The following is a 25,308-nucleotide window of genomic DNA, read 5'->3' on the forward strand; positions in this document are numbered from 1 at the left end:
ATTGATTCCGGGGATGAAGGGATTGACATATGACGAGAGATTGTGGATATTTCCTGAAGAGTAGATAATATAAGACATTGGCTGAGATTCTCCGATCCCGCGGCCACGTTCTGACGCCGGTATCAAAAGCGGCGGGAGCCACTCCGGCGTCAACGGGCCTCCAGGCCCTGGTATTCACCCCTTCCTAGAGGGCTAGTACGGCGGCGGAGTGGTGTCCGCTGCTCCGGCGCTCGAAAGCCAGCGCGGATCGGAGAATCCCGGCCATTGTGTTTAGACAAAGGAAGCAGGTCAGGGGATCTGAGTGGATAAAGATGATGTCATTATTGGGAAAGGCCAGGTTGTAGCAGCCAATATTTGGAGTCTGCTAGGAGCTTTAAATTGAGCAGCAGCCTTTACCAAAGGTTAAGCAGTAGTCTGGCACAGGCAGAAGGATCAGTCTCTTCAAGCAGTCTTCCAAGAAGGTCTATACAAGTGTACAATAAGTTATCCTCGGCACGATTTAACAGCCACGTTGCACTTGAGCGAGAGCATGACTCGGCCGTTAGATGGAAAAATGAAAATCGCTTATTGTCACGAGTAGGCTTCAATGAAGTTACTGTGAAAAGCTCCTAGTCGCCACATTCCGGCGCCTGTTCGGGATGGCTGGCACGGGAATTGAACCATGCTGCTGGCCTGCTTTGGTCTGTTTTAAAAGCCAGAGATTTAGCCCAGTGTGCTAAACCAGCCCTGATGCAGATTGCGGGTAAGGCTAAAATCGAGAAACACGCTGGGCCTCGAATAGTTTGCAATCTAATTGGTCCGCTCCCGTTAATGAGTTCCAAATCGCACCGCAGTGTGGCGAGAAACCAATAATCACCAATTAAAGCCAATCTCGATAGAATTAACAGGAATGACTCCTATCTCACAGCCTCCCGTGATCTAACCGCCTCCCCAGCAAGCGTTCACGCGGGCGCTGATTAGTACTCCTTTGTTAAAATGTGTAGCTGGCGGAATGGCTGCTGTGGGATTTAATGTATTATTATAATAAATTTAAAGTAACCAATTATTTTTTTCCAATTAAGCGACAAATCCACCTACCCTACACATCTTTGGGTTGTGGGGGTGAGACCCACACAGACATGAGGAAAATGTGCAAACTCCTCACGGACGGTGACACGGGGCTAGGTTTTTAATTGGTAATGGGTTGAAAGGTTTTGGGGAATGGGCAGGATAGTGGAGTTGAGGCCATATGGAATCAGCTATGATTCATTGAGGGTATTTAGGCTCGGGAGGCTAAATTGCCTATTCCTGCTCCTAGGCCATGTGTTCTAGGGAGGAGATGCTCTGGCCAATTTCGCAACCCAGCTCTTAGTCTGTAGCATTGTAGGTAACAGATCAGCCATGTTTGAATGGTGGAGCAGACTCGATGGGCGGAATGGTGTAATACTGCTCCTTTTTCTGATAGGTCAATTGGGTGGGGGCCGTTTGATGCTCACCTCTGCATCATACGCCAACCTCTACTTCGGTGACCGATCTGTCCTCAGCCACCCCAGTGACTTCTAGGGCTCATTCCTGGTGGGGGGATGAGGACTCTAATATCCGGCACTCCACTGACCGTCTGGGTCCTTAATCGCTTGTAGTGGCCCAACCTCTCCTGCGTGGACACCGAGGGGACATTGTGAACTGCACGCTTCGTGCATCACGGAAAGGTGGCATGGGGGGTCAGGCAGGCATGGGCACCACGTTGGATATGGATGGGCTGGGGCATGGTATGGTGCTGGGCGGGTGCAGTGCCAGGTGCATGGCCATCAAGGGGGGTGGCAGGCGGGCCCGTGGCGAACTCGTTCGTGCAGCACAGTGGAGGTCATTGAACTTCCTACAGCACTGGGTACAGGTCCTCCTGTTGACATTCACTGAGGAGACTGCCACTGCTACTGCTTCCCAGGTGGCACTAGCTGCCCTTGCTCACCCTCAGAGCTTCTAGGGGAACAAGGTATCCGGTCTGGATTCCACCGCATCCAACTGTCTGGCCAGGTCGGCATTCCCGAATCATGCAGCTGGTCTGTACAGTGGCATGGCTGCATACTGTCTGGGGTTAGCTGTGCGGGATTGATTTAAGCACTGCTCCCTCTTGTTATTGGGGAGCTGGCGGGCGCGGTCCCAGCAAATCATCCGGCAGGACAATCATTTGCAGCGTGAAGCCCATGTGGCCTCGTTCTGTGACCCAATTAACATTTGATACTGGTAATGGCCTCACCAGATTGGAGTCTGGAAGAGGACTTTAACACTTCTATGACCCATGCAGCACTGCTGCCCCACAGCGCCAGGGACCCAGGCTCGATTCCAACCTTGGGTGACTGTGTGTGGAGTTTGTATGTTCTCCCAGTGTCTGTGTGGGTTTCCTCCGGTTGTTCCGGTTTACTCCAACAGTCCAAAGATGTGCAGGTTAGATTGCTTGGCCATGCTAAATTGACCTTTAAGAGTCCAAAGTTTAGGTGGGGTTATGTCGATCGGATGGGGGATTGGGCCTACATAGAACATAGAATTGTGCAGCACAGCACAGGCCCTTCGGCCCACGATATTGTGCCGAACGAGTCTGAAACTAAGATCAAATCAACCTACTCCCAATCAAGCCCTAGCTCCCTCAACATTTCCTCATAAGACCCACCCTCCAATCCAGGCAGTATCCTGGTAAATCTCCTTTCCACCCTTTCCAATGCTTCCACATCCTTCCGAGGGTGCACTTTCAGAGGGTCAGTGCAGACTTGATGGGCTAAATGGTTTCCTTCTGCACTGTAGGGATTCCATGATTCTATGATAATAATTTCCCACACTGAGGAAGAATTTGAACTCGTTGACATTTTTCGGTCTCATATAGCCTTGACCTTTTCTTCCAAAACCTGATCCCAAAACCTCTTTAATACTTCCTCTAGGCTGGCCATGCATTGTTCTGGTGTATTGTCGGTGACTAGCACATCATCAAGGTAAACCATCACCGTGGGAATTCCTTGGAGATTTTCCAACTTACACTGGAACATAGCGCAGGCTGAAACGATGCTGAACGGTAGTCTAGTATATTGAAAGTGGCATTTGTCGGTATTTATTGTGGTAAACTTCTGAGACGCTTCATCCAATTCTAGTTGAAGGTCCAGTTTTGAGTAGGGAAGCCTCCCCCGCCCCCCCCCCCCCCCCCCCCCCCACCCACCCCACGTCGGCTTAGTTTATAGTCCCCACAAATTCTTAACAAATAATCTGGTTTAAGGACAGGGACTCCCAAACATGACAGGTCTCCTGGGGATGGTCTCCCCCGAAACAATAGCAACTGACTTGGGTTGACGCCCTGTCTTTTCCTCAGTCCTTTGACTCCGGTCTGGTCTCAAGGACCGTGTCTGGCTCTCCATTGTGCCTGTTGAGTCTGTCGCAGACCTTGCAGCCATACCGTCCCATAATTGGTTAATCTCCCCTTCAGCTGTTCTTTGAGGCTCGGTGGGATATTTTTCAGTGCATTCTGTTGTCTGAGCTTTCTACACCGCTTTTTCTAACATTACAGTGGTTTCAGCTAGGAGCTTCTTCTGGATATTAAGACTATGAATCCCACAGTCCTGCAACACATCACTAAGTGCAGTCCCAAAGTAGTGCTCAGTGAGCTGGCGAAGCCTGGCAATGAAGGCTAAGACAGACTCTTCATGGTCCCTCATTGCAGAGTTAAACTTATAACATTGGAGGATAATTGAGGGCCTTGGGTTGAAATGATCTTTGACCAATTTCACTATCTGGTCAAACGTTTTTGAATCATGTGTCTCCAGGAACGCGAGGTTCCTAATCAAATTAAACATTTGGGGCCCGCAAACTGTTGGAAATATCACCTTCTGCTTGTGATCTTGTTTCAGTAACAGAAAATAGCAGAGCCGTTCGACATGCTGACTCCAATCCTCAGCTCCTTGGTCAAATGGGTCTAATTTACCAATGATAGGCATTCTCATTCACAGTTTAATGATCCTTGACTCATGCTGAAGCCTCTCTACTTTCTCAACTGCTCCTTCCTTGCCCCGTCAATTTACTGTCAGATGTTGCATCTTCTGTTTGCCCTCGCTTGTGATCCTGTTCATGGTAAAGAAGAATTGGAGCCGTATTGACTCCATGACTCAACCCCTTGATCAAATGGGTCTAGTTTACCAATGGTAAGCATTTCACTCACGGTTTAAATTATTCTGACTCTTGCTGGAGTTTCTCTACTTTCTCAATTGTTCCTATCTTTTCCCCCCTCAATTCACAATGACTATTGGTTGTGATCGAAAACTCTTCCCTCATCGCCAATGTGGTGGCTCAAGACGTACACTGGAGGCTTCCAGTAGTTAACAAAGGGATTTATTGATGAAAGGCAAAGGCAGTTAGATAACAGGCACAGAACACTATACAACAGGTCTTTACACTTCAGCTTTCTGGTCTACATTGCCTGGGGTCCTGCTCCCAGGGCCCCATGCAAATATCCTATTCATCGGGATTCGTGCGCTCCCATGTGATTGGCCTCGAGACAGTCACACAGTCCGTGGAATCCACCCCCTTAAAGTGTCTCCACTACCACAAGGGGCTTGATAAAGTTGTTGCTGACAGGATGTTTGCCTTGATTGGGGAATCTAGATCATGAGGGAAGAGCCTCTGGATAAGAGGTCAATCATTTAGGACTGAGGTGAGCAGAAGGTTCTTCAATCAGAAGGTTGTGTATCTTTGGCTTGTCTACTTCGGAGTGTTGACTTGAGGGAGCTAGTGGTCTACCACTGCTTCTATTTATTGTGTTGTGAATGCTCCATCATTGAGTTCAAAACTTAGATTGATAAAAATTGACCTCTCGGGGAATCAAGGGGTATAAGGCGCGGGGAACAGCAGGAAAATGGAGTTGCAATAGAAAATGATCATACTAAATGTTGGAGCAGGCTTGGACGGCTAAATTGTCCAATCCCTCTCCTATTCCGTATGTTATTACAACTCCAAAGGTCTCTAATAGGTTACCCCTCAATCTACTTTTTCCAAAAGAATGGAGTTACAGCTTATTTAATCTTTCCTGATTGGTCGAACCTCCCAGTTTTGGTATCATCCTTGCAAACTTTGCCCCTTCTCCACTGCCTCCATATCATTTTTATAACGGGGAGACCAGTGCTCCAAGTGTAGTTGAACAAAAATTCTGCAGAGGTTTAACTAACTTTTCTGCTTTTAAACTCTATCTCTTTGAATATGAATCAGAGCTTTTTTTTAAAGGTCTTATTAACCTATTAACTTTTAGTCATTTGCGTGTCTACACAGCTTGATCCTTTTGTTCCTCTACCCTATTTAGAATTATTTTCCTGTAGATTCCCTTATTTCTTTTACTTTGCCGTTTTTTAGAGAACCGGGGAGAAAATTGCTGGATGCTGAGATGAGAGGTTGAGTGTTGCTCTGTCTCTCTTCCTCCTAAATGCTTCTTGCCTGCTGGTTCTGAGTCTGCAGAGAAGTCTTGAGACCCTGATGAATATACAGTGAAAACCACCACAGACTGAAAGCAAAGGCATCCCACTAGAGGCCTCGACTGAAGAAAAATCTAACTGGAAGACATCCATCTGAAAGAGACTTTTATTCTTTAACTTTTAGTATTTTCTGACACCCCTTTTCCCCTCTGTGCTTGTCTATCTTGTGTGTGTGCAGAAGGTGGGGCGAGTTAAAGAGGGGTGGGTTAGAAATTAGATAATAGTTAACCAGTTGTATTTGCTGCCTATTTCATTATAGTTGTTGTTATTAATAAAAGTTGATTGTGTTTAAACTTAAAAACCGGGTGACTAGTTATTGAGTGGCACTGTGGGTAACACTGCTGCCTCACAGTGCCAGGGACCCAGGTTCAATTCCGGCCTTGGGTGGCTGTGTGGAGTTTCCCCGTGTCTGTGTGGGTTTCTTCCACGTGTTCCGGTTTCCTCCCACAGTCCAAAGATGTGCAGGTTAGGTGGATTGGCCATGCTAAACTGCCCTTAGGGTGGGTTACAGGAATAGGGCGGGGCATTGGGCCTGGGTAGGATGGTCTTTTGAAGGGTCAGTGCAGACTAAATGGGCCAAATGGCCTCCATCTGCACTGTGGGGATTCTATGACTTTGGGTATTTTGTGCCTCCGGGTCAAAAGGAGCTGGATTAGACCATATACTCACCTAGGTTGTCATAATAATCGCCGCCTTCTTCTTCCTACCAAAATCCATCCCTTACACTTTTCGATCCTGAAATGAATGTCAATTACACACCCATTCTGCAATTTTATTATGTTTTGAGTATTGTATTAGTGTACCTCAGTGTTAAATATCGGAATTATACCAATTCGGTGGCATTCTCAAATTTTGAGACTGTACTTCTGATTCCTGAATCCAAACCGTTTATGTCAGTGGTGAACAATAGTATTCCCAGCATCAAACTTTGTGGAAAATCAATTCCCACCTTTTGCCTGTCTGAGTGGCTACTCTTAACCCCTATCCTCTCTATTTTAGCCAGATGACTCTTTATTTTTTTTCCCTGTCCCCTGACTCCAGATGTTCTGACAAGCTATGAAGGCTTATTGAAGGCCACTTTTGAAAATCTACTATATCACCCTCGTCTAACCTTTGTTATTCCTTGATGAAAGTTAATAATACTGAAAAACACTGTGGGTATGGAAATCTCTCCACAGATGCTGCCAGACTTGCTGAATATTTCCAGCATTATGTTTTTATCTAAGAATTTAATAAATATAGGTCAAGCATGACCTTCCCTTTTAAAATCCATGCACACTATCCTTCACTATATTTTTGGTTCCTACTTTTGATTCCAACTACATTGGAACATCTCCTGTTCTAAATAGAGCTGGAGGAATAACAAGACAAGGGAATATACAATGAATGGTAGAACCCTAGGAAGAGCAAAGGATCAGAGGGACCTTGGTGTTCATGGCCATAGATCCCTGAAGACAGTCGGACAGGTAGATAAGGTGGTTAAGACATATGGGATACTTGCCTCTATTGGCCAAGGCACATAATATAAGGACAGGGAGGTTATGATGGAGCTGTAAAATCGCTGGTTAGACCACAGCTGTAGTACTGTGTGCAGTTCTGGTTGCCACACTGCAGGAAGGAAGTGATTGCACTGAAAGCAGCAGAGGAGATTCACCAGGATGTTGCCTGGCTGGAGTGTTTCAGGTATCAAGAGAGACTGGATGGGCTGGAGTTGTTTTCCTTGGAGCACATAAGACTGAGGGGGACCTGATGGAGGTGTAAAAATTATTAGGGGCACAGATAGGGTGGATAGGGAGGAACTTTTCACATTAGCGGAAGGGTTAATACCAGGGGGCAGAGATTTAAGGTAAGGGGCAGGAGGTTTAGAGGGAATGTGAGGAAAAACTTTTTCGCCCAGAGGGTGATTGGAATCTGGAATTCACTGCCTGAAAGGATGTTAGAGGCAGGAACCCCAACAACATTTAAGAAATATTTAGAAAGGGCAGCACGGTGGCACTGTGGTAAGCCTGTGGCCTCATGATGCCGAGGTCCCAGGTTCGATCCCGTCTCTGGGTCACCGTCCGTATGGAATTTGCGCATTCTCCCCATATTTGCGTGGGTTTCGCCCCACAACGCAAAGATGTGCATGGTAGGTGGATTGGCCACGCTAAATTGCCCCTTAATTGGAAAATAATTAATTGGGCACTCTAATTTAAAAAAATATATATTTAAATTATGGCATGTAGCACAGTGGTTAGCACTGTTGATTCACAGCTGCAGGGTCCCACATTCGATTCCCGGCTTGGGTCACTGTTTGTGGGGAGTCTGCACGTTCTCCCTGTATCTGTATGGGTTTCCTCCAGGTGCTCTGGTTTCCTCCCACAGTCCAAAGATGTGCAGGTTAAGTGGATTGGCCATGCTATACTGTTCTTAGTGTCCAAAAAAAGGTTAGGTTCCTGGATTATGGGGATAGGGTGAAAGTGTGGGCTTAAATAGGGAGCTCGTTCCAAGGGCCGGTGCAAACTTGATGGGCCGAATGGCCTCCTTCTGCACTGTAAATTCTATGATTGAAATGCCATAGCATACAAGGCTATGACCAAGTGGTGGAAAATGGGATTAAAGTAGATCGGTGCTTGATGACCAGCATGGACACGATGGGCTGAAAGGCCTTTCCATGCTGTAAAAACTCTGTTACTCTTTCTATGATGTCCTGACACTCTTCCTTTATCTAATGAATGTTTATATTTATGGAATTGCGGACGCGATTCTCTAGTCGCGGGACAGAGTGTCCGTGCCGTCGTGAACGCCGTTGTGAAAGAAATGGTCGCAGGCACTATCAATTCTGTCCCCCACAGGGGGCCAGCACGGTGCTGGAGCGGTTCACGCCGCTCCAGCCTCACTTCCTGGCGTGCACTGGGGTCGGCACCAACCCACGCATGCGCAGTGGCGATATGCCCACCCACGCATGTGCGGTGGCTTTACGGAACACGCTGGCCCCCGACGCAACATGGCGCGGGAGTTCTGGGGCCGGACGCGTAACAAAGTAGGCCTGGCGGGGGGAGAGGCTGGCCGCCGATTGGTGGGCCACGATCGCAAGCCAGACCCCATTGGAGGCACCCCTGGGGACAGAGCCCCCACCCCCCCCCCCCCCCCACACACACACCACCCCCCCCCCCCGACCCTTCGCGCTGCGTTCCCGCCGGCAGCGACCAGGTGTGGATGGCGGCGGCGGGACTCTGCTTTTTCCACGCGGCCGCTTGGCCTATCCGGGCCGGAGAATCAGCAGCCAAGGCTCGTACAGTGGCCCGCTACCAGCGCCGCACCAAATGCGCCAGCCAGTGCAGGGGCTGTTTAGCTCACAGGGCTAATCGCTGGCTTTGAAAGCAGACTAAGGCAAGCCAGCAGCACGGTTCGATTCCCGTAACAGCCTCCCCGAACAGGCGCCGGAATGTGGCGACTAGGGGCTTTTCACAGTAACTTCATTTGAAGCCTACTCGTGACAATAAGCGACTTTCATTTCATTCATTCATTTCATTTTCAAATGCCGCCGATTCTCCGCACCTCGGAGAATCGCGCACCGGCATCGGGGCGGCATGGCGCGGTGGCGGCGATTCTCCGGCCCGACGTGGGGCTGGGAGAATCGCGCCCCGTGTCTTTGATATCTTTTACCTAATTCATATTAATATGTGCACTTGAGAAGACAGCTATACTATTCCAACTGTGTAACAGGTGGTGTAGACTGTGGATGCATAGTGTGGTAGCCTTGGCTGGTTATTCATGAAAACCTGCTTTCTCAACCTTCGCTTTCCCCTCAGTTATGTTAAATCACCACCAATCAGTTTTCCTCCTCAAAAGGGAAAGCAGCCAATGATCATCTGGGCCCATGGGAACTAAAAAGCCTTGGCTCAATTAGTGGCACTCTTTCCTCTAAGGCAGAATCTTGTGGACTCAACTCCTACTCCTGAGAAGGAGAACAAAATCGAGGCCGTATTGCAACTGATGAAGTTGCTGTCTTTGGATGAGGCATCGACCTTGTCAGGTACTTCACAACATAATTTGAAAAGTGCAGTAGTTATCCCAAATGCTCATTCTTGGCATACATAATGTAGAGAAAATTAAGCAAAGTAATACCATATGTATATGTGCATAAGTCATTGAAGGTGATAGGACAGGTTGAAAGAGCGATTAATAAAGCACACTGTATCCTAGACTTGAGATGGGGCAGAGAATATAAGAGCAAGGAAGTTATGTTGTACTGGTATTAGTTGGGCCTCACTGGAGAATTTCGCCCATTAATGGGCGCAACACTTTAGGAAGGATGTGAAGTAATTGGAGAGAGTGCAGTAAAAATTCACAAGAATGGTTCCAGGGATGAGGAATATCAGTTATGAAGATAGATTGGAGAAGTTAGGACTGTTTTCCTTGGATAAAAGAAGGCTGAGATGAGATTCGATAAGAGGTATTCAGTGTTATGAGGTATCTGGACAGAACAGATTGGGAGAGACTGTAATCACACATGACAGGGTCAAGAGCAAGAGGGCATAGATTTAAATGGCTAAAAGAAGTAAAAGTAGCAAGAAAAATTTTACGCAGTAAGTGGTTAAGGTTTGAAAAGGACTGCCTGAGCGTGTGGTGAAGACAGGTTCAACTGAAGCATTCAAGGGAATTAGTTATCTAAAAAGGAAGAATGTGCAGGGTTCTAGGGCAAAGGCGGGAGAACGTCATGAAGTGAATTGCTCATTCAGAGAACCGGTTTGGATATGATGAGCCGAATGGGCTCCAACTGCAGGGTAACATTTTAGTGATTCTCTGTGATTCTGAAGCTATAGTAAACTTCATTTATGCATATTAGAAAGTTCTGGTTGACAAAATAGAAACATTTGCCCTAAAAAAACAGAATGATTTGATTGAAATAACAAATCCTAAAGTAACTAGCCTTATTAAATCATCATTTACACCCTATTGTATGCAGTTACTGTGCACTGAAACTACATACCAGGTCTGTGATCGGGAATGTGCCTCCAGAAAGGATGGTGGAAGCAGATTCAAGCGGAACAACCAAAGGGAATTGGATATATCCTGAAAATCACAGGGTTATGGAGAAAGAACAGGGGAGTGGGATTAATTTGATTTGATTGATTTATTTTGATTTGATTTGATTTATTGCCACATGTACCTTAGTAGAGTGAAAAGTGTTTTTCTGCGACCGAGGGAACGTACACAGTGTGTACATAGTAGACAAAAGAATAATCAACAGAGAACATTGACAAATGGTACATCGACAAACAGTGATTGGTTACAGTGCGGACAAGGGGCCAAACAAAGCAAATACATGAGCAAGAGCAGCATAATTAATTGGATTAATTGGATATTTTGTTCAAAAAGTCAACATAGGCACAATGGCAGTTCCTTCTGTGCTGTAAAATTCAATAAAACCTCCAACTGAAAGAAGACTGAGTCACATCAAACTTGGATACGTATTCCTCTGTAAATCAAAGAGTTTGGAGAAGGTTAGTACTAAAATAGTTATTTTCAATGTTCGGAGTTCCTTAAGTTATTTTGCCCTATTTGGTTTTTTTTAGCAAATATTTTTATTAAAGTCTGCATTTTTACACTGCTCAAGAAATGGATGAATGGTTATAATTTACAATTTACATGTTGTTCCTTTGCAACACCCTCCCCCCCCCCCCCCCCCCCAACCTCCTGCTCCCCCACCCCCTTTCTTTTTCTGCTGTCTCCGGGTACAATCCTAGGCCTTTCCCTTCACCGTAGATGGTTTGTTCTGATTTTTTTTTATTCTTATAGCTTTGTGTTTTGTGACAGTCTCTCCTTGGGGTCCCCTTACCGTGCATGTGTGCCCCCCCCCTCCCCCCCACCCCCTCCCTCACCCACCCCCTCCCTGTTCTATCCGTTGTAACAGACTGATGAATGGCTTTGTGGAAGCTTTCTTTTGATGCTCACATGGTGTATTTGATCTTCTCCAGATGGAGAAATTCCGCCAGGTCTGCCTGCCAGTCTGCAACTGTGGGTGGTGCTGCTGATCGCCAGCCAAGCAGGCTTCTCCGGCAGGCGATTAGGGAAGCAAATGCAAAAACGAAGGCACTCTTCCCCATATGAAGTTCTGGCTGGTCCAATACCCTGAAAGCTGCTACTCTCGGGCAGGACTCCACCCTCACCCCCACAACCTTGGATATCGCCTCGAAGAAGGTTGTCCAAAGCCCGACAAGTCTAGGACAGGCCCAGAACATGTGGGCGTGGCTGACTCGGCCTCCCTGGCACTGTTCACATTTGTCCTCCATCTCTGGGAAGAACCTGCTCATTCGGGTTCTTGTCGGGTGCGCTCTGTGCACCACTTGAAGTATATTAGGCTTAGCCTTGCACAGGAGGAGCTAGCCCCATTCAGGGCTTTGCTCCAGAGTCCCCACCCTATTTCCGTCCCTAATTCTTCCTCCCATTTTTTCCTTGTTTCATCCAGTGGGGAGTTTGTGTCCTCTCTAAAAGACACCCGTCTGTGTCCCGCAATTACCTTTTTCCAGACTGTCCGCGTCCATTAGTTCCTCCAACATTGTGTCTCTCGGGCCCCGAGGTACCTCGTTCTCTACTTGGGGAGAAAGTTTTTGATTTGTAATTGGCGGAGTTCCTCTCCGTTTGGTAGTTCTAGTCTCTCTGTCAGCTCTTTTAAGAACATAGAACATAGAACACTACAGCGCAGTACGGGCCCTTCGGCCCTCGATGTTGCGCCGACCTGTGAAACCATCTGAAGCCTATCTGACCTACACTATTCCATTTTCATCCATATGTCTATCCAGTGACCACTTAAATGCCCTTAAAGTTGGCGAGTCTACTACTGTTGCAGGCAGGGCGTTCCACACCCCTACTACTCTCTGAATAAAGAAACTGCCTCTGACATCTGTCCTAAATCTATCACCCCTCAATTTAAAGCTATGTCCCCTCGTGTTGGTCATCACCATCCGAGGAAAAAGACTCTCACTGTCCACCCTATCTAACCCTCTGACTATCTTATATGTCTCTATTAAGTCACCTCTCAGCCTTCTCCTCTCTAACGAAAACAACCTCAAGTCCCTGAGCCTTTCCTCGTAAGACCTTCCCTCCATACCAGGCAACATCCTAGTAAATCTCCTCTGAACCCTTTCCAAAGCTTCCACATCCTTCCTATAATGTGGTGACCAGAACTGCACGCAGTACTCCAGGTGTGGCCGCACCAGAGTTATATGTACAGCTGCAGCATGACCTTGTGGCTCCGAAACTCAATCCCCCCTGCTGATAAAGGCTAGCACACCATATGCCTTCTTAACAGCCCTATTAACCTGGGTGGCAACTTTCAGGGATTTATGTACCTGGATGCCGAGATCTCTCTGTTCATCTACACTACCAAGAATCTTGCCATTAGCCCAGTACTCTGCATTCCTATTACTCCTTCCAAAGTGAACCACCTCACACTTTTCTGCATTAAACTCCATCTGCCACCTCTCAGCCCAGCTCTGCAGCTTATCTATGTCCCTCTGTATCCTATAACATCCTTCAGCACTATCCACAACTCCACCGACCTTCGTGTCATCTGCAAATTTACTAACCCATCCTTCTACACCCTCTTCCAGATCATTTATTAAAATGACAAACAGCAGTGGCCCCAAAACAGATCCTTGCGGTACACCACTAGTAACTGAACTCCAGGATGAACATTTGCCATCAACCACCACCCTCTGTCTTCTTTCAGCTAGCCAATTACTGATCCAAACCGTTAAATCACCTTCAATCCCATACTTCCTTATTTTCTGCAATAGCCTACCGTGGGGAACCTTATCAAACGCCTTACTGAAATCCATATACACCACATCAACCGCTTTACCCTGATCCACCTGTTTGGTCACCTTCTCAAAAAACTCAATAAGGTTTGTGAGGCATGACCTACCCTTCACAAAACCGTGTTGACTATCGCTAATCAACTTGTTCTTTTCACCGGGCAGCACGGTGGCCTAGTGGTTAGCACAACCGCCTCACGGCGCTGAGGTCCCAGGTTCGATCCCGGCTCTGGGTCACTGTCTGTGTGGAGTTTGCACATTCTCCCCGTGTCTGCGTGGGTTTCGCCCCCACAACCCAAAAATGTGCAGAGTAGGTGGATTGGCCATGCTAAATTGCCCCTTAAATGGAAAAAAAATAATTGGGTAATCTAAATTTATTTAAAAAAACTTGTTCTTTTCAAGATGATTATAAACCCTATCTCTTAGGGTCGCAAGTCTGTCCCCTGTGTAGAAGTCCCTGACCGCTAGCGACCCTCCGTCCTGTCTCCACTTCTTAATGTGGCGTCTAGCATGGCTGGTGGGAACCTGTGGTTGCTGCAAATGGGGGTCATGGTAAACACCTCAGTTAAATTGAAGTGCTGCCTCATCTGGTCCCAGGTTCTAGTGTTGCTAATACCACTGGGACTGCTGGAGGGGATGGGAGCACTGTCATGGTGAGAGCTCAGAGGGCCATTCCCGTGCAGGAGGACTCCTCCATTCTCACTCATTCCATGTTTGGTTTCTTTACCCATCCCCTCACTCTCTCGGCCGTGGCTGCCTAGTGATAGGGTTGAGAGTTCGCGAGGGCCAGTCCTCCCATGCTTCTGCTCCTTGGCAGTGTTGTCTTCGGGATTCTTGGATTTCCCCCCTCACCCCACAAAAACACCATAATAATTTTGTCTATTTTTTGGATAAAGGCCTTGGGAATGAAGATAGGTATAGATCTAAACAGGAAGAGGAACCTGGGCAGTACGTTCATCTTGATCGTCTGCGCCCTTCCCACCAGGGAAAGTGAAACTGCATCCCATCTCTGTGGGTCCTTTTTAACTTCCCCCACCAGACTGGTCAGATTCCACTTGTGAATCCGTGTCCAATCGTGGGCTATCTGGAACCCCAGTTAGGGGAATTTGTTTTGCGCAATTTTAAATGGAAGAACATCCAGCTCTGCCCCTCGCCCACTGGGGTTCACCGGGAAAATCTCACTTTTGCCTAGGTGGAGTCTATAGCCCGAGAAGGCCCCAAACTCTTCCAGAAGCTTCATGATTTTGTTCACACTGTTTTGCAGGTCTGAGATGTAGAGGAGCAGATCATCTGCATAGAGTGAGACTCTGAATTCTCTGCCTCCTCTTTGGATGCCCTTCCAACCTCTCATGTTTCGCAAGGCAATTGCCAGGGGTTCAATTGCCAGGGCGGTCAGGAGCGAGGACAGCGGGCATCCCTGCCTGGTGCCTTTATGCAACTGGAAGTATTCAGAGCTGGTGATGTTGGTCCGAGCGCTCGCCTTGGGGCATTGTACAGGGGTTTCACCCATGAGGTGAACCCTGTCCCTAACCCAACCTTTTCTACTACCTCAATGAGGTATTTCTACTTCACTATGTCAGAGGCCTTTTCTGCATCCAGGGAGACGATCACCTCTGGTGTTCTCTCCCCGGATGGGGTCAGTATCACATTCAGCAGCAGCCTGATGTTCGCACTTAGCTGTCTTCATTTGACAAAGCCCGGCTGGTCCTCTGCGACCTTCTCTGGTGCAGTTCCCGAATTTCTTGGCCAGGACTTTCTCGCGAGTATCTTCACGTCTACATTGAGTAGCTAAATGGGTCTGTATAATTCACATTTTGTCGGGTCTTTTTTTGGGGGGTATCAGTGATATGGTGGCTTGTGTAAGCTTTGGAGGCAGGGTGCCCCTCTCTAGTGAGTCTGCGAACATCTCCTGCAGGTACGGGGCGAGAGCCACTGCAAATATTTTGTGGAAGTCCCCCAGGAGCCTGTTGGGTCCCAGCGCCTTCCCTGCCTGCATGGACCTCTCGCAGTTCTATTGGTGCTGCCAGATCCCCCCCCATCTGTCATCCCCCACAACTGGCATGTCCAGTCCATAGCGGAACTGTTTCATCCCCGAGTCCCCTTTGGGGAGGGGGCTCAGAGGTGTACAGTCCCAGGTAGAAGGCCTAAAATGCTTTGTTGACATTTTTTGGGTTTGGCTACTCGTCCACCTCTGCTGTTCTTTACCTGTCCCCCATGATCCCACTTCGCCCTGTTCCCCTTTCTACCCCCCAATCCCTGTGATTCACCCCCGCTTCCCCCACTCTCCCCGTCAGGGCTCCCTCCCCGCTGAGAGAAGTGCCACGTCCCCCCTCTCTTTCATATCTCCTGGTGAAAGTTTTCCCCGCTAGTTTGGTGGCCCCCTCCTGGGGTTGATCTTTCCCCCTCCTTTTGCCCGATCCATTGCCGTCCTCTCGGTCTCCTCTTCACCCTTTCCTGCGCTCCACTGCCCTCGACCCTTCCTTCCTGTGTGCTAGTGCTCCTGCTCATAGCAAGGTAGTACCATCCCACACAAAATTGTTCATGTCCGTAACTTTTCTTTTTTCTCCTTGTGTTTTCCTCATCGTTGCTTTGTCTGCCTTTTGTCCAGGCCATTCGCCCGCACAAACTAATCCACCTCTGTCAGCGTGATGAGTGTTCTTTCTTTAAATTTTTTAAATAATTTTTGTTTATAAATTTAGAGTACCCAATTATTTTTTTTTCCAATTAAGGGGCAATTTAGAGTGGCCAATCCACCTATCCTGCACATCTTTGGGTTGTGGGGGTGAAACCCACACAGACACGGGGAAATTTGCAAACTCCACATGGACAGAGACCCAGGGCCGTGATCCGAACCCGGGTCCTCAGAACCGTAGTCCCAGTGCTAACCACTGCGCCACCGTACTGCCCCGTGAAATACTGTTCTTTATTCTGGAATGTCACCCAGAGCTTGGCTGGGAGTAACATCCGGAATTTTGTTCCGTTCTTGTACAGTGCCGACTTCACGTGGCTAAACTCGCCCCTGTGCTTTGCCAGGTCTGCCCCAATGTCTTGGTACATCCGTATTCTATGCCCTTCCCAACTGCTCGCTTTGGTCTGGCGAGCCCAACACAGGATCCTCTCCCAATCAATGTGCCTGTTTAACTTGCCAATTATCGCCCTTTGCTGCTCCCTGGCCTTGAGCTTCGGTCAGGGTGACCTGTGGGCCCTGTTGATGGCCGGTGGCTTAGGGAAGCTGTATTCTGGCGGAGAGCCACTTGGTGTGCGACTGCTCAGCACATCCCCATCACTGCAAGTCATTATGCACCATTTGTAAGATCCAAGATCAAGCTCATGAATTTGTTGTAAAAAGAGGAAATAGACTAACCTACATTGAATCACAGTCACAAACTCCCGGCCCTCCTTGTCAACTGTCCTCTTCAAACATTGCTTTGGTGAAACCCTTTACATGAGGGCCTGGATTAAAAACTTGGTGACAAACAAACATGACATACAGCAGTGTATTTGAAAGTCTACACCTTCAAGGTGACTGGTGTATTAAAGGGTTACATGTGATCCAGGAGTGGATCATGCGACTTTAAACTCCATTGATGTCAATAAAGAGTAATATCCTGAGTGGGACCGGAAAATAAGACTGATGTTCCACGTGATCCCATAGCCTCCTGTCGACCAAATCACATTAAAACTGCCCATCCCACCAACTGCTTCACTGGACCAAAGCAATGTAAAATTTCTTGCTTCTTGAGTCTTTCCTCCTGCCTAGTTTTCAGACTTTAAACCTAAACTTACCACCACTACTTGCCGATTTATTTAATCTTCCCTTTTAAAACAGTGCTGTCCTGTTGTCTGGAACATGGCACTTACCTTTACCTATTTTTCCTCAGTATTATATTTAAGCATTTCCTGCTCTGAAGGGTTAACCTCACCTGGATTCCATGCAGTTAACCAAAGCAGACAGCCTCCTAACTCCCTGACATGATCATACTTGCAACTGGAGTTCCAGAGGCTCATGTTTGTAGCTTAATTCTGCATGACTAAAGTTAAAAAACTCTCTGGTCTGTTATTCCAATTTAATATGGCTAATTCATGAAGAGGCTGGGGAAAAGTAAAAGCTTTCTTTGATATTACATTGAATTAAGGCAATTTAATTTGAAACATTAATGGAATTAGTAGATAAGACACAACACTAATATACTGTGGCTGACAACACATCCATCAAATAGATATTCTTCGGGTGGTGTATATAAAAACAGAAAGACTTTCAATTTTATAGAATGGCAACCTTGGGATTTCCTAAAGCACTTTAAAGTAAAATGAAATATTATTCACTTATAGTCACTGTTGTAATTGAGGAAATGTGGGAGCAAATTTACTTACAATGAGAGCCACAAACAGCAACACAATAATGTCCAAACTATCTGTTTATTATTTATTATATATATCACAGAATCATGGATTTTCCACGCAACCTGCCGGAAAAGGCAGCCCGCCATTGGCATGCGGCGGCATCTTCTGGTGCGATCATTGTAAAAGGGGTTTCCCGTTTAATGCCGCTGCCAGGAAAGCAATGGCAGGGGTGCACCGTCGGCAGAACCAGAGGACCCCACCAACGTGAACCACCGGAAAATTATGGCCAATATTTTTATAGTGTGAGATAAGGGGTCGATACTGATTGGAATATTGGGGAGAGCTGGCAAACTATGGGAAGTGATGTTCCACAGGATTCAGCGCTGGGGCAACTGTCATTCACAATTCACTGAGAAATAGGAGCAGAATTGGCAGGTCTTATGTTCCATCAGGCCTACTCTTCATTCAATAATGTTTGAGTGATGTAATTAAAATTACATTTGTATATGTACAAAAGGTGACCAATTATAGCCGATGGTTTCCTTTCACAGATGTTTGGATCAACGGAGCTAAACGTTTACATTGATTTCACTTTCCAGTCATATCCTTTGTATCCAACAATCTTATCAATCGCAGTCTTGAATATACTCAAGAACTGAGTAGTCACACAGAGTCTTCTGGGGCAGAGAATCCCAAATATTCATAGCTCTCTCAGTGAAGAAATTTCTCTTCATCTTAAACCTAAATGATTGATCTCCTATCATGAATTATGATCCGCAGGAAGGAGAAACAGCCTCTCAACATTTGCCCTCTCGACCACTCACAATTTTACACGTATCAATGAGATCACCTCATTCTTCTAAATTCCAAAAAACATAGATCCATTCTACTCAATCCCATCTGACATAAGTAGCCTTTCATCACAGTGATCAATCTTGTGCAGACTTCCGGTTGCGGCTATGCGGCGCTAAGCCGCACGTTCGGCAGCTCCCGCTTTAAAAGGACTTGTGGGCTCTTTTAAGGGCCCCAAACGGCGCTGATTCGACGATTCCCGGTGGATAAAGGGGTCTGGAGCAAAACCCCCTGGGATTTATGGTTCGTACTCGAAGTGGGGCAAGGAGAAAAACGGCAGCAGCTCCCCTGGAAAAGCGGGGGAAGGTGGACAAAATGGCAGCCGGTGGAGCCCCTGAGGACTGGAGGCAGTGGGCTGAGGAGCAGCAGGCGGCCCTTCTGCGCTATTTCACGGAGCTGAAAGGGGAGTTCTTGGAATCCCTGAAGGTGACGACGAGTAAGCTGCTGGAGACCCAGACAACCCAGGGTGCAGCGATACTCGAGTTGCAGTAGCAGGCCTCTGAGCGCGAGGAGGAGGTTTCGGCCCTCGTGGGGAAGGTGGAGATACACGAGGCACTTCATAAAAAGTGGCAAGATCGGTTTGAGGAGATGGAGCTTCGGTCACGGAGGAAGAACCTGCGGATCCTGGGCCTCGAGGAGGGGCTGGAGGGGTCGGACCTGCCGGCCTATGTGGCCGTGATGTTGAACTCGCTGGTGGGGGCAGGATCCTTCCATCTGCCCCTGGAGCTGGAGGGGGCCCATAGAGTGCTGGCCAGGTGACCTAAGGCGAACGAACCCCCGCGGGCGGTGCTGGTGCGGTTCCATCGGTTCAGCGACTGGGAGTGTGTTCTCCGATGGGCCAAGAAGGTGAGGAGCAGTAAGTGGGAGAATTCGGTAGTGCGTATCTACCAGGACTGGAGTGCAGAGGTGGCCAAGCGGAGAGCCGGGTTTAACCGGCCGAAGGCGGTGCTCCATGGCAAGCAGGTGAAGTTCGGCATGTTGCCGCCTGCGCGCCTGTGGGTCACATACAAGGACCGGCATCACTACTTTGAGGCCCCGGAGGAAGCGTGGGCCTTTGTGCAGGCTGAAAAGCTTGACTTGAACTAAAGATTGGGGGCTGTGGGAGTTTATCTGTTCTATTCATGTATCATTGTTTATGCTGTAGCGGGTTATTCTGTTTGTTTTTGTTTTTTCTCTCGCTTTCGGACGATGTGGGTTATGGTTTCGTGTTCTAAGGGGGGTACTGGGGTTTGTGGTTGATCTGTGTCTTTGTTTGTATGGAGGTGGTGGTTGGGCTGGGACTGCTGTTTGGGAGCTGCGTTGGTGGGGTGGGGCAGTGTGAAAGCACGGGCTTTTCTCTGGTTTCCCGCGCTGTGGGACGAGGGGGTGGAGATGGTGGCGAGGGGCGTGGCTATTAGACCGGGTTTCCCGCGCTGAAGCGGTGCCCAGGAGCTGATGCAGGGGAGTAGGGGGGACCTCATATCGGGAGGGGTCGGAGTTAGAGCGGGAGCTGCCGGGGTCAGCAGACGTCAGCTGGCGCACGGGAGTACAGTGGAGGGAGAGTCGCAGCTAGGACGGGGGGGGGGGGGGGGGGGGGGGTACCGGGTTGCTGCTGGATTGGCCAGGGAGGAGTTCGGGGGGGGTCGGGGTGAGGTTCTATCGCCGTGGGAATAGGTAAACGGGCCGAATGGGTGATAGCCAGGGGCGAGCAGTCGATGGGTTATGGCTAGTCGACGGGGGAGGGGGGCGGGGTGCCCCTGATCCGGCTGATTACATGGAACGTGAGGAGGTTGAATGGGCCGGTTAAGCGGGCCCGGGTGTTTTCGCATCTGAAGGGGCTGAAGGCGGACGTGGCCATGCTCCAGGAGACCCACCTGAAGGTGGCGGAACAGGTCCGTCTGAGGAAGGGGTGGGTGGGGCAGGTTTTCCACTCAGGGCTCGACTCAAAGAACCGGGGGTTGGCAATCCTGGTGGGGAAGAGGGTGGCGTTTGAGGCGTCTGAGGTTGTGGCTGATAGTGGCGGCAGATATGTGATGGTGAGCGGTAAGCTGCAGGGGGAGAGGGTGGTGTTGGTTAATGTGTACGCCCCAAATTGGGATGATGCTGGTTTCATGAGGCTTATGTTGGGCCGCATTCCTGGCCTGGAGGTGGGGGGCTTGATCATGGGGGGGACTTCAATACGGTGCTGGATCCCCTACTGGATCGTTCTAGTTCAAGGACAGGCAGGAGGCCAGCGGCAGCCAAGGTATTGAGGGGGTTTGTGGACCAGATGGGAGGAGTGGATCCCTGGAGGTTCGGGAGGCCGAGGGCTCGGGAGTACTCCTTTTTCTCCCATGTGCGCAGGGTTTATTCCCGCATTGATTTCTTTGTTCTGAGCAGGGGACTGGTCCCGAGGGTGGAGGAGGCCGAATATTCGGCTATCGCGATTTCGGACCATGCTCCGCATTGGGTGGATCTGGAGATGGGGGAGGCGCGGGACCAGCGCCCGCTTTGGCGTCTGGACGTGGGGTGATGAGGAGTTGTATAGGGGGGTTCGGGGATGTATCGAGAGGTACCTCGAGGTCAATGATACTGGGGAGGTCCAGGTGGGGATGGTGTGGGAGGCTCTGAGGCAGTGATTAGGGGGGAGCTGATTTCCATCCGAGCCCATAGGGAGAGGGGGGAGGGGAGGGAGAGGGAGAGACTGGTGGAGGAGCTGTTGAGTGTGGATAGGAGGTACGCGGAGGCCCCGGAGGAGGGATTGCTGGGGGAACGGCGTAGCTTGCAGGCCAAGTTTGATTTATTGGCCACCAGAAAGGCGGAGACACAGTGGAGGAAGGCGCAGGGTGCGGTCTATGAGTATGGAGAGAAGGCGAACAGGATGCTGGCGCACCAGCTGCGTAAGCGGGACGCGGCTAGAGAGATTGGTGGAGTGAAGGATTGAGATGGGAATGCGGCAGGGAGCAGAGGTCAATGAGGTCTTTAGGGACTTCTATAGGGAACTGTACCGGTCGGAGCCGCCGGCGGTGGGAGAGGAAATGGAGAATTTTTTGGACAGGCTCCGATTTCCAAGGGTGCAGGATGAGCAGGTGGAGGGACTGGGGGCGCCGATCGAGTTCGAGGAGCTGGTCAGTGGGATTGGCCACATGCAGTCGGGGAAGGCGCCGGGGCCGGATGGGTTCCCGGTTGAATTTTATAAGAAATATGCGGACCTGCTGGGCCCCCTGTTGGTCAGGACCTTTAACGAGGCATGGGAGGGGGGTGTTCTGCCCACGACGATGTCTCGGGCACTAATCTCCCTGATCCTGAAGCGTGATAAGGACCCCTTGCAGTGCGGTTCATACAGGCCGATTTCACTGCTGAGTGTAGACGCCAAGTTGCTGGCGAAGATTTTGGCCACTAGAATAGAGGACTGTGTGCCGGGGGTGATACATGAAGATCAGACGGGTTTTGTGAAGGAGAGGCAGCTGAACACTAACATGCGAAGGCAGCTAAATGTGATAATGATGCCGGCAGCAGAAGGAGAGGCGGAGATTGTGGTGGCGTTGGATGCGGAGAAGGCCTTTGACAGGGTTGAGTGGGGGTACTTGTGGGAGGTGTTGGAAAGGTTCGGGTTTGGGGTGGGGTTTATTAAATGGGTGAGGTTGCTGTACCTGGCCCCGATGGCGAGTGTAGGGACAAATGGGAGGAGATCCGAGTACTTCAGGCTCTACCGTGGGACGAGGCAGGGGTGCCCCCTGTCCCCCTTGCTTTTTGCGCTGGCAATAGAGCCTCTTGCCATGGCTCTCAGGGAGTCGAGGAGGTGGAGGGGTTTGGTGCGAGGGGGGGAGGAGCACCAAGTGTCGCTGTATGCGGACGACTTGCTGTTGTATGTAGCAGACCCGGTGGGGGGGAATGCCGGAGGTGATGGAGATTCTTGCTGAGTTCGGGAGTTTCTCGGGATATAAATTGAACCTGGGCAAGAGTGAGCTGTTTGTCGTGCACCCGGGAGATCAGGAGGAGGGGATTGGTAGGCTCCCGCTAAAGAGGGCAATGAGGAGTTTTAGGTACCTGGGGGTTCAGGTGGCTAGGAGCTGGGGGACTCTGCACAAGCTCAATTTTACTAGGTTGGTGGAGCAGATGGAGGAGGAATTTAAAAGGTGGGACATGCTGCTGTTGTCGTTGGCGGGTAGAGTACAGTCCGTTAAAATGACGGTGCTCCCGAGGTTTTTGTTTTTATTTCAGTGCCTCCCCATTTTCGTTCTTAGGGCCTTTTTTAGGAGGGTTAACAGCAGCATTCTGGGATTTGTTTGGGCGCATGGGACTCCGAGGGTAAGGAGGGTCTTTTTGGAGCGGGGCAGGGATAGAGGGGGGCTGGCGCTGCCCAACCTCTCTGGGTACTATTGGGCGGCTAATGTCTCGATGGTACGCAAGTGGGTAATGGAGGGGGAGGGGGCAGCATGGAAAAGGATGGAGATGGCGTCCTGCGGAGGCACGAGCCTGAAGGCACTGGTAACGGCTCCGTTGCCGCTCCCTCCAACGAGGTACACCACGAGCCCGGTGGTGGCGGCCACCCTCAAAATTTGGGGGCAGTGGAGGTGACACAGGGGGGAAGTGGGGGGCTCGGTGGAGGCCCCGCTGCGGGAAACCACCGGTTTGTCCCAGGGAACATGGATGGCGGGTTCCTGGGGTGGCACAGGGCGGGCATTAGGAAGTTGGGAGACCTGTTTATTGACGGGAGGTTCGCGAGCCTTGGTGAACTGGAGGAGAAGTTTGAGCTCCCCCGGGGAATATGTTCAGGTACCTTCAGGTCAAGGCGTTTGCTAGGCGACAGGTGGAGGGGTTCCCTTTGCTGCCCCCGCGGGGGGTAAGGGATAGGGTGCTTTCGGGGGTGTGGGTCGGGGATGGGAAGGTGTCTGACATCTATCAGGTAATGCAGGAGGTGGGGGAGGCGTCGGTAGAGGAGCTGAAGGAGAAGTGGAATCTCTTCTTTACCAAAGAAGTGGAATCTCTTGTTAAGAGGAAGAAGGAGGCCTATGTGAAGATGAGGCGTGAAGTTTCAGTTGGGGCGCTTGATAGTTACAAGGAAGCGAGGAAGGATCTAAAGAGAGAGCTGAGACGAGCAAGGAGGGGACATGAGAAGTCTTTGGCAGGTAGGATCAAGGAAAACCCAAAAGCTTTCTATAGGTATGTCAGGAATAAAAGAATGACTAGGGTAAGAGTAGGGCCAGTCAAGGACAGTGGTGGGAAGTTGTGTGTGGAGGCTGAGGAGATAAGCGAGATACTAAATGAATACTTTTCGTCAGTATTCACTCAGGAAAAAGATAATGTTGTGGAGGAGAATGCTGAGACCCAGGCTATTAGAATAGATGGCATTGAGGTGCGTAGGGAAGAAGTGTTGGCAATTCTGGATAAGGTGAAAATAGATAAGTCCCCGGGGCCTGATGGGATTTATCCTAGGATTCTCTGGGAAGCCAGGGAAGAGATTGCTGAGCCTTTGGCTTTGATTTTTATGTCATCATTGGCTACAGGAATAGTGCCAGAGGACTGGAGGATAGTAATGTGGTCCCTTTGTTCAAGAAGGGGAGTAGAGATAACCCCGGTAACTATAGGCCGGTGAGCCTCACGTCTGTTGTGGGTAAAGTCTTGGAGAGGATTATAAGAGATACGATTTATAATCATCTAGATAGGAATAATATGATTAGGGATAGTCAGCATGGTTTTGTGAAGGGTAGGTCATGCTTCACAAACCTTATCGAGTTCTTTGAGAAGGTGACTGAACAGGTAGACGAGGGTAGAGCAGTTGATGTGGTGTATATGGATTTCAGTAAAGCGTTTGATAAGGTTCCCCGCGGTCGTCTATTGCAGAAAATACGGAGGCTGGGGATTGAGGGTGATTTAGAGATGTGGATCAGAAATTGGCTAGTTGAAAGAAGACAGAGGGTGGTGGTTGATGGCAAATGTTCAGAATGGAGTTCAGTTACGAGTGGCGTACCACAAGGATCTGTTCTGGGGCCGTTGCTGTTTGTCATTTTTATAAATGACCTAGAGGAGGGCACAGAAGGTTGGGTGAGTAAATTTGCAGACGACACTAAAGTCGGTGGAGTTGTAGACAGTGTGGAAGGATGTTGCAGGTTACAGAGGGACATAGATAAGCTGCAGAGCTGGGCTGAGAGGTGGCAAATGGAGTTTAATGTAGAGAAGTGTGAGGTGATTCACTTTGGAAAGAATAACAGGAATGCGGAATATTTGGCTAATGGTAAAATTCTTAGCAGTGTGGATGAGCAGAGGGATCTCGCTGTCCATGTACATAGATCCCTGAAAGTTGCCACCCAGGTTGATAGGGTTGTGAAGAAGGCCTATGGTGTGTTGGCCTTTATTGGTAGAGGGATTGAGTTCCGGAGCCATGAGGTCATGTTGCAGCTGTACAAAACTCTGGTACTGCCGCATTTGGAGTATTGCGTACAGTTCTGGTCGCCTCATTATAGGAAGGACGTGGAAGCTTTGGAACGGGTGCAGAGGAGATTTACCAGGATGTTGCCTGGTATGGAGGGAAAATCTTATGAGGAAAGGCTGATGGTTGTTTTCGTTAGAGAGAAGGTTAAGAGGTGACTTAATAGAGGCATACAAAATGATCAGAGGGTTAGATAGGGTGGACAGTGAGAGCCTTCTCCCGCGGATGGAGATGGCTAGCACGAGGGGACATAGCCTTAAATTGAGGAGTAATAGATATAGGACAGACGTCAGAGGTAGGTTTTTTACACAAAGAGTGATGAGGCCGTGGAATGCCCTACCTGCAACAGTAGTGAACTCGCCAACATTGAGGGCATTTAAAAGTTTATTGGATAAGCATATGGATGATAATGGCATAGTGTAGGTTAGATGGCCTTTAG

General features: G+C 49.2%; 1 long non-coding RNA gene across 1 annotated transcript in view; it reads right to left on the bottom strand.

Moving 5' to 3' along the window:
* Window positions 1–10,691: 10,691 nt before the first annotated feature.
* LOC119958744 overlaps window positions 10,692–25,308 on the bottom strand; it is a 34,452-nt gene continuing 19,835 nt past the window's right edge. Inside the window, exons 2-3 of the long non-coding RNA XR_005459071.1 lie at window positions 11,986–12,057; window positions 10,692–10,944 (exon numbers count right to left, since the gene is read on the bottom strand). This is a non-coding gene — a long non-coding RNA (uncharacterized LOC119958744). The remainder of the gene's footprint in view (window positions 10,945–11,985; window positions 12,058–25,308) is intronic.

This window comes from Scyliorhinus canicula, chromosome 2 (assembly GCF_902713615.1).
Source record: "Scyliorhinus canicula chromosome 2, sScyCan1.1, whole genome shotgun sequence".
Taxonomy (NCBI): Eukaryota; Metazoa; Chordata; class Chondrichthyes; order Carcharhiniformes; family Scyliorhinidae; genus Scyliorhinus; species Scyliorhinus canicula.